Consider the following 14,115-nt stretch of genomic DNA (forward strand, 5'->3'; position numbering starts at 1 on the left):
GGCTATCTTTTAATCAAGAATTCTTAATATTGAGAATTCTCTATTATAGATATACACACAGACAACTCTTGAATATGGTGATCAAAGCTGTGATTGCTTTCTGAGATTATGCAGCTCAAATATAATTGTCCTCCAGTAACAGTCTGCAATCTCTGACAGCATTTATTATTTCCATATGATGGAGCCAACCACATTTCCCTCATAGCTGAAATGACAACCCATGATATAAGATCAGATAGGAAGTGTATGAATAAAGATCTGCGCTTAGATTTTATTTTTCGTTTGGGATCCGGAAGTTATTCGCACTGGTTTTACTCTGTTTGCACTGATTTCACACAGAAGGTACTCTAAACAGGTTTCTCTCATTGCGCGCACCCGAGTACGTGCACGCTTCGCACTCCGTCAATCATTTAACCCGGACGTGAAGCCGCTCCATTGAAAAATATCAGAGACTGTGAAAGAGGCTACTTTCAAAAAAAGGTAAGTTTTTAAAACCTAAACACAATATAACACGCCAGGGCAAGTCGTATATTTTTCTTCAGTTGGCACCGTAAACGTGACATAAGCGTGTTTAGATGCTCTTGGTCGGCTGAATTTAGCTTGTTTTAGGCTGCTGTTGCAGTGCTAACTATCTTAGCCTCTTGTTGCGCTTGCCATCTCCATCACTATATTAGTCTTATATAATATCAAGCTTTTAACATCATTTCAGCTGCATATTTCTGTCTGTTTGCAGTAACATTTTAATACATGAACGATTGTCGGGTTATAGTCAAATTAGTGATTTTTATATGACAACTGACATGTTAAAAACGAGCGTACTGACTCTGGCACCTGCTTCAGTGTGTTGTGATTAGTTTACAGATGTTTAGCGTGTACTTAATGTGTTTTTTCGTCATACACCATATCTGACTTTGTGAGATGTGTTTCAAGTAAACTCTGTCGACACAGTAGCTGCAGTGCTCGAGTATTGTTGTAAATGCATGTTAAGTTATTAGGCAGAGGCCTGGGAATCAGTCACACAAGCTTTGCTAAATACTGATTCCGCATTAACGGTGAATGGAAGGATCTTTCCGCGCATCCTGCCAGATAGTGGGCTGTTGTTTTGCGCATGCGTAGTGCGGCGCTGCAGGGGCGCGTTCACGCTTACGTTCACGCTGTCGTGTTGAATGGGTTGCTGCATTGCAGGAATTAGGCACAGCTGACAAGTGTGGATGGGATTGGGGGTGGTTTTAGGTGGCGCTGGGTCCGCAGGTGATATACTCAGGGAAAATGTGATGTCATGCTAGGTTTGTAGGCAAGGCCATTGTTAGTGGGGTGAAAGGTGGCAATGATTCTAAGGGCCCACTGGTCCAGGGGGGCCCCGCAACAAATTCTAAACTGTATTTTTTTTTTAATAGGAAAGGGGCTCTGACCTATATACAGTCTGACCCACTTCCCACTATTTTAAGAATTTTAAAGAGTCCTAGTCTGTTCAAGCTTGTTCTCCATTGTATTTTCTTTAAAATGGTATCATTAAACTTTTATTTGCTCTTACCACAAGTTCCAGATGTCTTATTAACAGCATTTCCATTATCGGGCTTTTCACTGGTCAGCTGGGGCCTATAGCCTCAGACCTTGAGCCGCGAGACCAAAATCAATCTGCATTCCCATGATTGGGCCAGTAGCCCAACATTGTTGCCCTGAAACCTGCCCTGAATATGCCGCCCTGGTGCCAAAGCCACACACCCCGCCCATTTCACAAGCAAGAGGGAAGCTGACGTATCAGACTCTGGAGATAAGCTAGTCCTCGAAATGAACGTGGTGGAGACTGAAGTTGCCAATTGTTTGCTTATTTTGGTCTTTGTGTGGTGGAAAGCGAGACCTGACTCAGTGAAACTCTGCCTTTGACGTTGACCCTGCCTCAATCCCCAGTTGGCCTTCTTTGGCCCGAGGGTAATCGGCGGGCCAAAAATGCTTGGCCGTTGGCCCCGAGGATGCCTAGAGTAGGCACACTAGCCACTTTTCCACTATAGAGCCAGGGCTATAAACTGGCCAGCCATGGCCAATAGCTTCATACCTTGAGCTGCGAGACCAAAATCGATCTGCATTCCAACCATCGGGCCAATAGCCCAGCAGCGTTGCCCTAAAATCTGCCCTTAATATGCCACCCTGGTCCCACCGTCAACCACCCCTCCCATATCAAAAGCAAGAGGGAAACTCAAGCTGAGGTATCAGATTCTGGATACTAGCTCGCTCTCGACATGAACACAGATTTGTGCTGTGCCCACATTTTTTTTATTTTATTATTTCCCTAACCTGTACCATTGTGTGCTGGATAGATGACTTTGCAAGTTCGGCAACAGTATGCTTAATCACGTCTTCATTTCAACAGATGCCGTCGATCTGATTTTGCACATTTTAATCAGCCCAAATATTTTAGAAGAGCCCTAATTTCATCTGCTGACCAGTACTGACGATTCTCCGTTCTCCGTTGATCTGTTGAGGTAAGCTGGTAGCTATATATGAAAAATTGGGAAATGATTATCATGGTGCTGAAACCTCTGACCTGACTCAATGAATCTCCGCCTTTGACACTGTCCCCACCTTAATCCCCAGTGTGCCTTCTTTGACCCAAAGGTAATCGGTGGGCCAGGGCACTTGGCCGTTGGCCCCGAGGAAGCCCCTAGGAGGCACGATGAAACTTTGGAAGTGACAGTGGGAACGCAACTGGGCCTGGCACGAACTAGCACGCCCTCATTTGGCCCTATAGTAGAAACGCGGCTTATGAAGCCCTGAAAGTGAAAGTGGGAGCTCAGCTGGCCCTGGCACACACTAGCATGACCTCATTTGGCCTGATAGTGGAAACGTGGCTATTGAGTTTATCTGTGAGCCCTGTTGTTATAAGTAAATTCCTGTTGTGGACATAATAGCTACATGTCCAATCAACCTGCTTTAGTATTTTGCCTTAGGGGTAAAAGCATTCTCTAAGTATCTTTGTTATTTTTTTGCTCTCATTATGTCTTGTGATTGTCCATGTATTTAGTGATGGTTTTTATTATAGCATCCATACTCTAGACATTTCATTCCAGTGTTTAAATACAATTTATGTAATTCGATTTTTGTTATCTCAAAACACACGGAAGAATAGTGGTGTTTAAATGTGTTTGCAGTAATAACTAGCTTGTTTTGGGCTGCATCTGAGGTCAGTTTCTGAATCAGACTGCATTTGTATTTCCCTTCAGGGCTGATGTATCTGACAGGGGTTTCTCAGCAGGTGTCAGCAATGATGGATTCTTACCTGTAACTATCAACTTTGTATAATGGTGCTGATGGAGTGACTCTGAGTAAACTCTTGCATTAGGTGCTGATTAAAGTCCAGTGGAAATGTGATGGTTTCTTTCATTGCAGAGAGATTTACTACCACAACACGAGCTTGGCAGTTTCCGCTATTTGAAATATAAGTAATCCATCAATTAGTCAGCAGCTCCATCAAAGCCAAGATATTACGCACCAAATTGCCTCGAATGATGAACAGTTGTAATTTATGAACAAACCCGAGACCGGGTGGCAGACTGCAAAAGAGAGAGATTGCTTTGCTGAAATATTCAGATTGTTATTATAATTTTTTTTTTAAAGCTGTTGTTTTTAAATAATGTTAACACTACAGTTGTAAATGGCTTGCTTGGGCATTATAAACATGCATTGTTATTTAGTTGAATAAGTGCGTGTAAGTGTGAGCATAATATTTACCCATTAAACAACCACATATTCACAGTGTCTCCTGCTTTGAAAAGAGGAAGTGGTGTAAAACATAGGCCTAGTTGTCTGACGTCAAGCGGCTACTCGGCCTTCCAGTAGGTGAATGGTGAACTGGCAGGTGAAGCTGCATTAACATTGTAAACGTTGACCATAATGGGGCATATGCGTAAAATACATTTTCTCTGTACCCAGGGTTAGGGATGCATGATATATCGGCGGGCGATAACCGGGAACATCAAAAGATTATTATTGCGCCGATAATGGAATTCCCGCCGATATTTTTGCCAAAAATTTTATTTGCCTGCAGTGGCTTCACATTAGGCAGAGATTCGGGCAGCCCCAAGCGACAGTGTGCATGCGCACACACAGGATGTCTGTGTGAGTGAGACCAGCTGAGAGCCAAGCTGATGTCGCTCTGTGTGGATTATTTCAACATTTCTGCACCTTGTTACATTGTTTTGGGGCTGGTTTTAATTCGAGATCATCTGCTATAAGTAACGACATGCCATTTCCCATATTCTGTTTGTTTCATGAGGCAGTAAACGAAGACGCGACAAAAACATGTATGTATGTTACGTGGGGCAATCATTTTCTCTTATTACTTAAGCAAACATAAACAGAATGTGGGACATTGCACATTGTTACTTGCAGCAGCACTGCGATTAAAACAAGCCCCAAAGCAACCTTACACAGTTCATAGATCTTGAGAAAATTTTCAGAGTGACTCGAGATGGCTAAAAACACTAGCTTGTGAGTGAAACAAATGTGCTCATTGTATTTTACGAGTTGAGACTTTTATAACATTATGACTCATGACTATTAGATCTGTATAATGTTATCTTTTCCCATTATGATTGTTGTGTTCACATTTCATAAGTTATACTGTGGAACTGTCACAGATGAGCGTTGTAACAGGCATCTGTGAGACGCGCATAAGCACATGCAAACACACACACAAACCACCACTGTACTAACATAAATATTACACCACGTATACAGATATTAGGATTTGCAAGTGTGTGTTTTGTTGTTTAGTGTTCATTACATGCAGTTTATCACCTCATTTTGGTTTAATGCATTATTACAGCTGTTAGAAGTTCATTATTCTCTCTCTGTTAGCAAGTCATCAGGATTACCGTAAACACTCATATAAATGGGCGCCATACAATTAATGCAAGTGTATTTTCATTTATTTCTCATTCAGATCAGCATTCATCTGTAATATAGGCACATTTCTGATTCATGTTACATCTGCCAAACCTTAAATAGCAGCAAGTCCAAATTCCAAGCTTTTATATGACACACATTTTTCAAATGAGAAGCTTTTAATGAATTAGCTTGCAGTTCCAGGTTAAAGGATTAAAAATGTAAATTTTTTTTAAAATATCGGTATTGGCCACATTGAACTGTGAATTATCGGTTATCGGTATTGGCCCTAGAAATTCCATATCGGTGCATCCCTACCCAGGGTAGAATATTTAAATAGCTAAAGTGTGTCACTTTTTTGGTGTTAAAATACATTCTTATCCCAGCTTATACTCCTGTGACCCCACGTCCACTTGCGTGGTCATCACGTTTTGGCTTTGCTATAGGCTATGCATAATTTAATTTAATTTTATCCAACTGATCCCAGTTCAGGAGACTCTAGGCTGTCTTTAAGGGTTAAACTTTCGACACACCGAGTCATTTGACTAAACAACATGACACCGATCTCAACTGAGTTTGCCTTTGGGAGAAACTGCAACAAAATTACATATGGTAAGAAACCTCATTAAGTTTTTACATGTAAATCTATTTTATTCAAAAGAGTAGAGTCTTTAGTTTCATTCGATATGCCATTTTAAAAATGTCATCGATTTATCGCGAATGGAAATTTAACACAATGACCATGTATGTGGGCTATAGGTTCATTTCCCTTAAAATATCCTATATTCACTGTGCATTATCACATTGAGAATCAATGGATGATTTCCAAAAGCTGGAAAATGTTTCTTTCAGAGGCTTTAAGGAGTTAGGATGAAAATAAGGTGCATTTCAAACTGTTCAAACTGGAGGTCAAGTCATTCTGTAATTAGGGAGCAAGGGAGCATCCGATAGCTTTCCTATGCAGCCATGTGCATTCACTCCTAACATCTGGTCAAAAGTTCAGTTTCAGGCTGCAGATGATTTTTGGACCACTCAACATGTTTGGCAGACATGGGACAATGGAAATCAGTACATAGATTCAGAATTGTTCATGCAAAATTTTATTTTAACATAGTTAGCAGTGATTGGATGATGCTGGCCATTACTTTGAATCAGAAACAATTATGCTAATTCCAAAGGTAATGTCTGTAATGTCTCAAAAATTTGAATAAACAACACTCCTGGAAACAAACAATTTGATAAAAAAAAAAATCTGACTTTCTATAGCTTGGTATTTAAAATTTCAAAACATAGTCCCACTGTCCACATATGTGGACATCAATTTTTAGGAAATCTATTTGGTCTACATTTTTTTTGTTTTTGCATGTGTTTTTAGGGGCTACTAGCTAGAAATCAAAAAGGGTAATGAAAAATGCACACAGCAGTCACACTCGGGTCCAGGAGGTTAATATGCAGAGACAACTATAAGTAAGCCATTCATAAGTTAATTATCTTGAAAACTGTAAACACAGTCTCTGTGGTTCTATAAAAATCCCTCTGTTTGTTTTAAAGGAATAGTTCACCCAAAAATGAACATTTTCTGATAATTTACTCACCCTCAGGCCATCCAAGATTATCCAAGTATCTGAGTTTCTTTCTTCATCAAAACAGAATTAAAGATTTTTAGGATTTCATTTCAGGCCTCCATTTTTTTGATGGTCCAAAATGCATATTTAGGGTGCATCAAAATAATCCACACGACTCCAGTTGACAAAGTTCTTCTGAATCCAAACGATTGATTATTTTTAGTAACAAAACAATACTTATTTACCTTTTAACTACAAATGTTCGCTTCTGTTCATCTCTGTGACACACGCTCATGAGAGGGATGACGTAAGCTCGTTGGTATTGTCACGTGTCACGTGGAGGAGGAGTCAGGAATCGCGTCATTGTTTACAAGAGAAACTTGAACAGACCACAAACCAAAACAGTCCAAAACAATTTCAAAACAATTTAAAATAAAAAATAATTTCCAAATAATAATAATAAAACATTATTTCGGAGCAATGCCGTTGCATTATCTACTTGTGCTGTTCCTTTGGCAGAAATATATAGGCTCTATGACTGTCTGGAATTCAAGCCACACAAGTTGTAGTTAGTGAATGTGCGAGAGCGTTTACTGAGATTCACAGGGTTTACACAGTGAGATCAATGGTACAGGTGATATCACACAGAAGAGAAGCTTCACAAACTGAAGCGAGTGAATTGAGTGCAGGTGCGGTGAATTAGAAATCGGGTGATGAGGAGCGCTGAGGGAGGTGCAGAGCCCGAGGGAGGTGTGACAATGACAAAGTTTTCACACATACCTGAGTTCGCAGGAAAAATAGCACGGGCACAGCCGATGAATTCAGATATCGAACCTTTGTTTCTTTCGATGGTCTGAAATCCTCAGGGGTAAAATGTTCACTGCACACCCTCCAATATTTGTGAGAATGTAGGTGTGTATTGATATCCAGACTCAGCGCGATAAGCCAGAGCTTCAATCGCTCATGATCATGTATAAGCAATCGATGAAAAGTTAATATTTTTCCCGGTGTGCATTTTCTTTGGGGTTTCTGAAGGTTGAAGCATCCAGGATACACACGCCAAACGACCATTTTGAAAAATACACTTATACAAATACAAATCTATGGCAAAGACAATTAAACTTTTGTACAGCGCTGCTCCTCTTGTAAACAATGACGTGCTTCCTGCCTCCTCCTCCACGCTTGACCTTAACAACGAGGTTACGTCATCCCTCTCATGATGGAGTACAATCACTTGCATTGTTTAAAAGAGGAGGCCTGAAATGAAATCTTAAAAATCTTAAATTCTGTTTTGATGAAGAAAGTAACTCCGATACATGGCCTGAGGGTGAGTAAATTATCAGCAAATTTTCATTTTTGGGTGAACTATTCCTTTAAGAGACCCATCCAGAACGGTCCAGTTTGAGGCAGGACTATCTTTTGTTTTCCGCATAAGAATGAAAGCCATACAGGTCCTGTTAATGAGCTCTGTTTTGTTGTGTCTATGCCTGTGAGTGTGATTACTGAGGGAAACTCAGTCAGAAAGAAAGAGAAGAGTTGGAGCTGAACATCCGCCTGCGAGATGACATGTGAGAGAGACAGAATGAATGAATGGCTTTAGGAGAGAGGGCCAGTTCGAGGGTGTGTGTTCGTGTTAAAGATATGGGATTGGAGGTGTCAGGACGTGTGGGTGAGAATGGGCTCATTTTTCACACAGACGGTTGCACTGAGGAAATGTAGCGGCGATTGAATTTGTTTACTCGAGTCGATGGAAATTGAAATATGGATTGGGGTCGCAAATGCCTGTGCGAGCTTCCATATAATGCTGGGATGGGCAGCTTTGATGGTAATGAGGGCCAAATTTTTTTCTCTTTCTACCAAAGGGCCAGATTACATATCCCCATTCTCACATTGTTCAACCCCTTACTCAATTTCCTCATTATTGTGGGTAATCTATGCACGACTTATGCACTGTTTTATTAACTATAATTTTATTAACTTTAAAAATTACAGTATATACACTACCGGTCAAAAGTTTTGAAACACTTGACTGAAATGTTTCTCATGATCCTAAAAATCTTTTGATCTGAAGGCATATGTTAAATGTTTGAAATGAGTTTTGTAGACAAAAATTTAATTGTGCCACCATATTAATTTATTTCATTAAAAAACTATAATTTAATAATAAAAAAAAATAATAAAAAATTTTTTTTTGAAATTGACGACTAGGCAAAGGGTGACTACTTTGAAGATGCTAAAATATAACAGTTTTTTTTTTTGTGATTTATTTTGGATTTTGTTTAGTCACAACATAATTCCCATAGTTCCATTTGTTATTCCATAGTTTTAATGACTTTACAATTATTCTAAAATATGAAAAAATATTATAATAAAGAGTAAGTGTTTTAGCATTTTTGACTGGTAGTGTATACATATAGATAAAATGGACAAATTCATGTTTTGTTGACAAGCAATACTACTACAATAATACATATTATCAAGAAAATTAAATGTCTCATTTGTATTGTCTGAACATTTCCAACAAGGCTCCTATGTTCAACCCCACCTCAGAAAGGTTTTTAGGTGCTTATTCAAAATATAAAAAAAACAAACGTTCAAACCTAAAGGAATGTTCGAGGTTCAATACAAGTTAAGCTCAGTCGACAGCATTTGTGGCATAATGTTGATTACCACAAAAAATAATTACTACTCATCCCTCCTTTTCTTTAAAAATAGGAAAAATCAAGGTGCAGTGAGGCACTTACAGTGGAAGTGAATGGGGTCCATTTTTGGAGGGTTTAAAGGCAGAAATGTCGAGCATATAATTTTATGAAACTCGTATTATTTGAGCTGTAAAGTTGTTTGCATTGTAATTTTACAGTCATTTTAGGTTTTGTTGCCATTACATCGTCATGGCAATGAAGTTGTGAAATTGGCTATAACTTTACACAGAAAATGTTAGCAAGTGATTTTATCACACTAAAATCATATTAACATGCATATTGTTTGTGTCTTGTGGCTATATTTTTGAAATAGTGAGTATTTTAATGTTCAAAAATTAGCCTCATTCATTTCCATTGTAAGTGCCTCACATTAACCCCAATATTATTTATTTATTTATTTTTTTAAAGAAAAGGAGGGACGGGTCGTAATATTTTTTTGTGGTAGTCAATATTATGCCACAAATGCTGTCAATTGAGCTTAACTTGTATCGAACCTGGAATATTCAAAGTCCAAGTATTATTACCAAAATTCAAATATTATCATCAATAACAATGCTCAATACAAGAACATAACATTTCAGTGCATAATTACAAAACATTTCCGCACAACTTTTGAACAATCTGACAGTCCATCTCAATCACGCATTTCTTTGCAGTTTCTACCGGAAAACAACTTTTTTTCATTTTTCGCAAGCCTGAGTGAAATGACATAAGATGTCTTTAGTGATTCTCGCACTGTCACGGGTTTGGTTAAAAGTTTTTCTGCCAGTGTATTTTACCTTTTAAAGCGAGAGCAGCTGTCACAGGTATATCTCTCATACTTTGTGAGCTTTTGTGTAATTGTGATTTAAATTGAAACATGACTGATTTCATCTCCAAATACACTAAACACATGGGTTTCCCTGTGACCTCGGTAAACAGAAAACTTTCCCATTTTGACAGTCAATTTTCTTGTTTTATTACTCATTTTGGCAAACATTAACTGTTTAGAACAAGCGACCTCTACTGGTAGGTAGCAGTAATAACACCACTGCCTGAATTTAATCTTCACATGAACAATTTTTCAATGTACTACAATCGACCTTCAATCTAATATTGTCTGATGGGCCATATTCAAATATACTCTCTGTTAGGGATTAAATATTTTCCTGCTCAGTGTCTGAGTATGTCTGTGTGCTTTTTGGAGTGGTGTGTGTGTGTGTGTGTGTGTGTGTGTCAAAGAGAGCCAAAGACAGGTATGAACTGGATCATTGTGTGTCTGTCTGTTTGGGCTTATTCAGCCAGTATCTAAACACAAATTTTAACCCCAGAAATAATTTCTTCATTCTTTAAGAGACGTATTCCATGAAGACACTTGTTTCTCTCTCTCTCCCCCCTACGCTCTTCTTGTCCTCTGAATCCTTGTTGCCCTAATTTGTATTCATGCATACATAATACACTGAAAACATAAACAGATTAGACTGTATTTCTCCATCTCTATCTAGAGGAGATCTTAAAGAGGCCATATTCTACACATTTGTATATAAAAAGTCAAAATGTAGTTTTACCTATTTTCCACCCTCTCTCTGACCCTCAAAATTAAAAAAAAGACTATTTTTGCTACTGTACCTTTAAGACTACCATATGTAAATTACATCTGTTATGATTAGCCTCCATGTACTGTAGTTCACACTGTTGATTGTTAGACTATTTGAAGGCTGAATTCAGATAAATTTGACTACTTTCTGACAGTGATATGACTGTCAAAAAGTGACCCGATTTACCTGAATTCACCCTACATAGCACATCAAACTTTATTATGCCAAAATATCAAGGAAAAGTCTTGTTTTGAACTAGATTTCTTTAGTTTTTTTTTACAGCTTTTACCTTGTCCCATTTACTTTGTGTGTGTGAATGAGAATGAGATGAAGATAGATATGGGTGTTTTAGCTCTAGGGCTTTAGATCGAATTAAGATATGATGGCAGAAGTAGTCAACCCGATCTCATGAAAAGTCGTACATAATTTACGAGGTGGCTATTTCATATGATCTTGCATGATTTTGTTCGCATAAACTTGTACGACTTCATCATGTGCAAATTCCCGGATGTCTAATACGGCAACACGAGCTGTTGTGGCCGTTGGCGACTGAGATCACCGTGGAGAGCGGCAAGTTGAGGAAATTTCAACTTTATGCAAATGATGAGTGACAATCGTGAGCGACTACCAGTGAGAGTGAAGACAGCAGAGCTCGAGTAATCTGTCTCTTGGCAGACGAGACGAGTGCAGGCAAGACGGAGACGTTTCAGCGTCGTGAGGGATTTTTACTTGTCTGTAACCACATGCATGGATATAATAAAACGATGCGTGGAAAAGTGTGTCAGAAAAGGTCTGCATTCCGAGTGAGTTTGATTTGTTCATTTATGTTAGACTGATCGTCTTGTTAATGATTTATATTGATAGATTGATCGTCTTGTTAATGATTTAATGCACTGAACACTGCTGTACATTTTATAAACACTCTACACTGCAGAATGTAAATTTTTAGAGACAAGATAACTGATTGTTTGTCAGTATTGTAATGATATCTTAATTTTACCAGTATTAGGTCTCATCCGTGATCATATTTTCAAAAGCTGTGGCCAGATGTGCAGCCCTCCGATAACATTACAGTGACAAACTGTAGGAACGCCCACTAGCGACACAGATCGCAGAGTCTAGCGACACCAAGCTGCAAATTCTCTGGCGGTGTGAACGGGGCTTCAGCGATTGAGTAGTATAGTGGTGAAGAAGTTCAGCACCGAGCTCCTTTCACTGTGTGTTGAGAGTAAAAGTTTGGTTTGACACGTTCCATGCAATCAAATTGTCACTGAATAGCTAATGTCTCTTTTAATATATTTTGTGTTATTAATATCCTTTATGTTCTTTCTGTTACAATTAATCATAATAATCGTGAAAGCCCTAAAAAAGGCAATTGGGTGTCTTAATCGTGAATGCACTAAAACAGAAAATTAATTGTCATAATTGCAATTATTTGTTTGGCAGTTAATCGTCGGCCAAATTTTATACAGCCCTAATATAGTATATGCGATGTAATACATGCAATTTCAAGACATAACATTTATTGATGGAATACATAGAATTTATACATTTTTAAAAAGCTAAAATGTAACCAAAATGATGAAAAGCTAATTACAAAATTAGTAAAATATTTTTTTTGTAATGTACCAAGTTAGAAGGTCCCATGTATAATTAACAGCATTAACTGCCTTTCATATGTCATTTTTTTTAAAATTTTTTTTTACATTATACTGGAACTGAAATATACCCATATGAATCTAATCGAATTGGGAGTTTGTGATTCAAAATTGGATTGAACCGGGAAATCTGTATCAACCCATAATAAATGCTGAGTGAAAAAAGGAATAAAGTGTGTATTAGGGCTAGGCAATATGTGTTATATTTTTATTAAAAATATTTAGTCGATTTTGCTTATTTATGTATTGAAACACTAAAAACTTAAACCAAAAATATTTATAAATTCATATTTAATTGAAATATAAATAAACCATTACCTCTGGAAAGTTCAACACATCCCACATAATTTCTACTTTAATAAAACGGCTACAACAGTTTTAGTTCACTTAGTCTGTGCTTAAACGAATAGAAAAAAAAAACTGTTTTCCTTTTAGGTGTAAGCCTAATAAATTGCCTTGTTTAATGTTTTAATGTTTTGATTTAGTGTCTAAAAACATAAGTGCATGATTCCTACTGGGCTACTATTTAATATATTTGGTGACTTCCCAGCTCCATGGTTTTATAACTTCCTGATATTGTCGATCATCGTCTGTCAATGACTGTCGCAAACGACATCGGGATATTTGTCAGATATCTTACCTATCGCCTAGCCAGAGTATGTATGTTTGCATTTAAAGAATGTTTTGTCAGGGGAACTGTGTGTGGTTGTGTTGTGTGTGAATCTCTTCTCTCTCTCTCTCTCTCTCTCTCTGTGCAATCTGCCGTGGTTTTTTTTTTCTCAGTTGTGTGTTAATGAGTCATGAATATTCATGAGGCAGGGCTGTTGGCAGCATGTAGATCAGGATTCCTGTGAAACTGATGTGCTGAAGTGTATGAGGAGGCTAAATGTTTTGTGTGTGTGGTGGATTGTTTGATACAAAGGCTCAAATGTATCTTTGAGTCCTGCTTGGTCACAAGAATGGCTCAGAGTTGTGCTTTTACTGAACTTCACGGTGTCCTTCTGTCTGTTTTCATTTCTGTTGTCCATCTCTCTGTTGTTTGGTTGCCATTATAAGAACTTAAAATACTGCTTTCACGTTGAGGCTGTTTGACACCAAAATAAAGCTGTTCGAGAGAGAGAGAGAGAGAGAGAGAGAGAGAGAGAGAGAGACTGTGTGTGTGTGTGTGTTGGTTTGCAGTTTGATAGCTCTCATTTTCCTAATTTTTTTTCATCTGCTTTGTCTCTTTCTCCTTTCTTTCTTTGTATTTCAACTTCTCTCACTCTCTCTCTTTATGACTTTACCTGTCTCTCTCGTCCTCACTTTCTCTCTCTTTCTGTCTCCCGCTGTTATGTGTCTAACTGCTCGTTAAGCCATCTGTGAAACCTTTGATCACAAAGCTTTGCCACTCAGCATCCACACAGAGGCATGTGCGTGTGTGTGTGTCTGACCAAGGTCTGCTTCACACATGAAACACAGCCGCGTGTATCAGAGAGATGTACAAACTCGTAGCATGTGTGAATTTAATGTAGCATCTCTCAAAGAGTTCTGGACAAATACATATTAATAGCACTTAATAGTAGGGATGTGCGGAACGACTAATTTCACTGACGTTTAAATGAAAATGTTGAAGTCGACTAGTCTAAAAAGAAACCAACCTTCTGAAAATAGTAAAAAAAAAAAAAAAAAAAAAGTGTTTAAAGTGTTTGTGACCCATTTAAAATACTTAATCTATTCCAAATCTGACGCT

General features: G+C 38.1%; 1 protein-coding gene across 3 annotated transcripts in view; it reads left to right on the forward strand.

The window, feature by feature from the left end:
• Positions 1 to 375: 375 nt before the first annotated feature.
• Positions 376 to 14,115, forward strand: part of LOC127451925 (speckle-type POZ protein) — a 139,233-nt gene continuing 125,493 nt past the window's right edge. The window contains exons 1-2 of one of the 3 annotated variants that reach the window (XM_051716996.1): positions 398 to 480; positions 2,372 to 2,483. The gene's annotated coding sequence lies outside the window, so the exon portion shown is untranslated. Of the gene's footprint in view, positions 481 to 2,371; positions 2,484 to 14,115 lie in introns of all 3 variants that reach the window. The other 2 variants (XM_051716997.1, XM_051716999.1) reach the window with 2 other exon arrangements.

Source organism: Myxocyprinus asiaticus, chromosome 14 (assembly GCF_019703515.2).
Source record: "Myxocyprinus asiaticus isolate MX2 ecotype Aquarium Trade chromosome 14, UBuf_Myxa_2, whole genome shotgun sequence".
NCBI classification, from domain to species: domain Eukaryota; kingdom Metazoa; phylum Chordata; class Actinopteri; order Cypriniformes; family Catostomidae; genus Myxocyprinus; species Myxocyprinus asiaticus.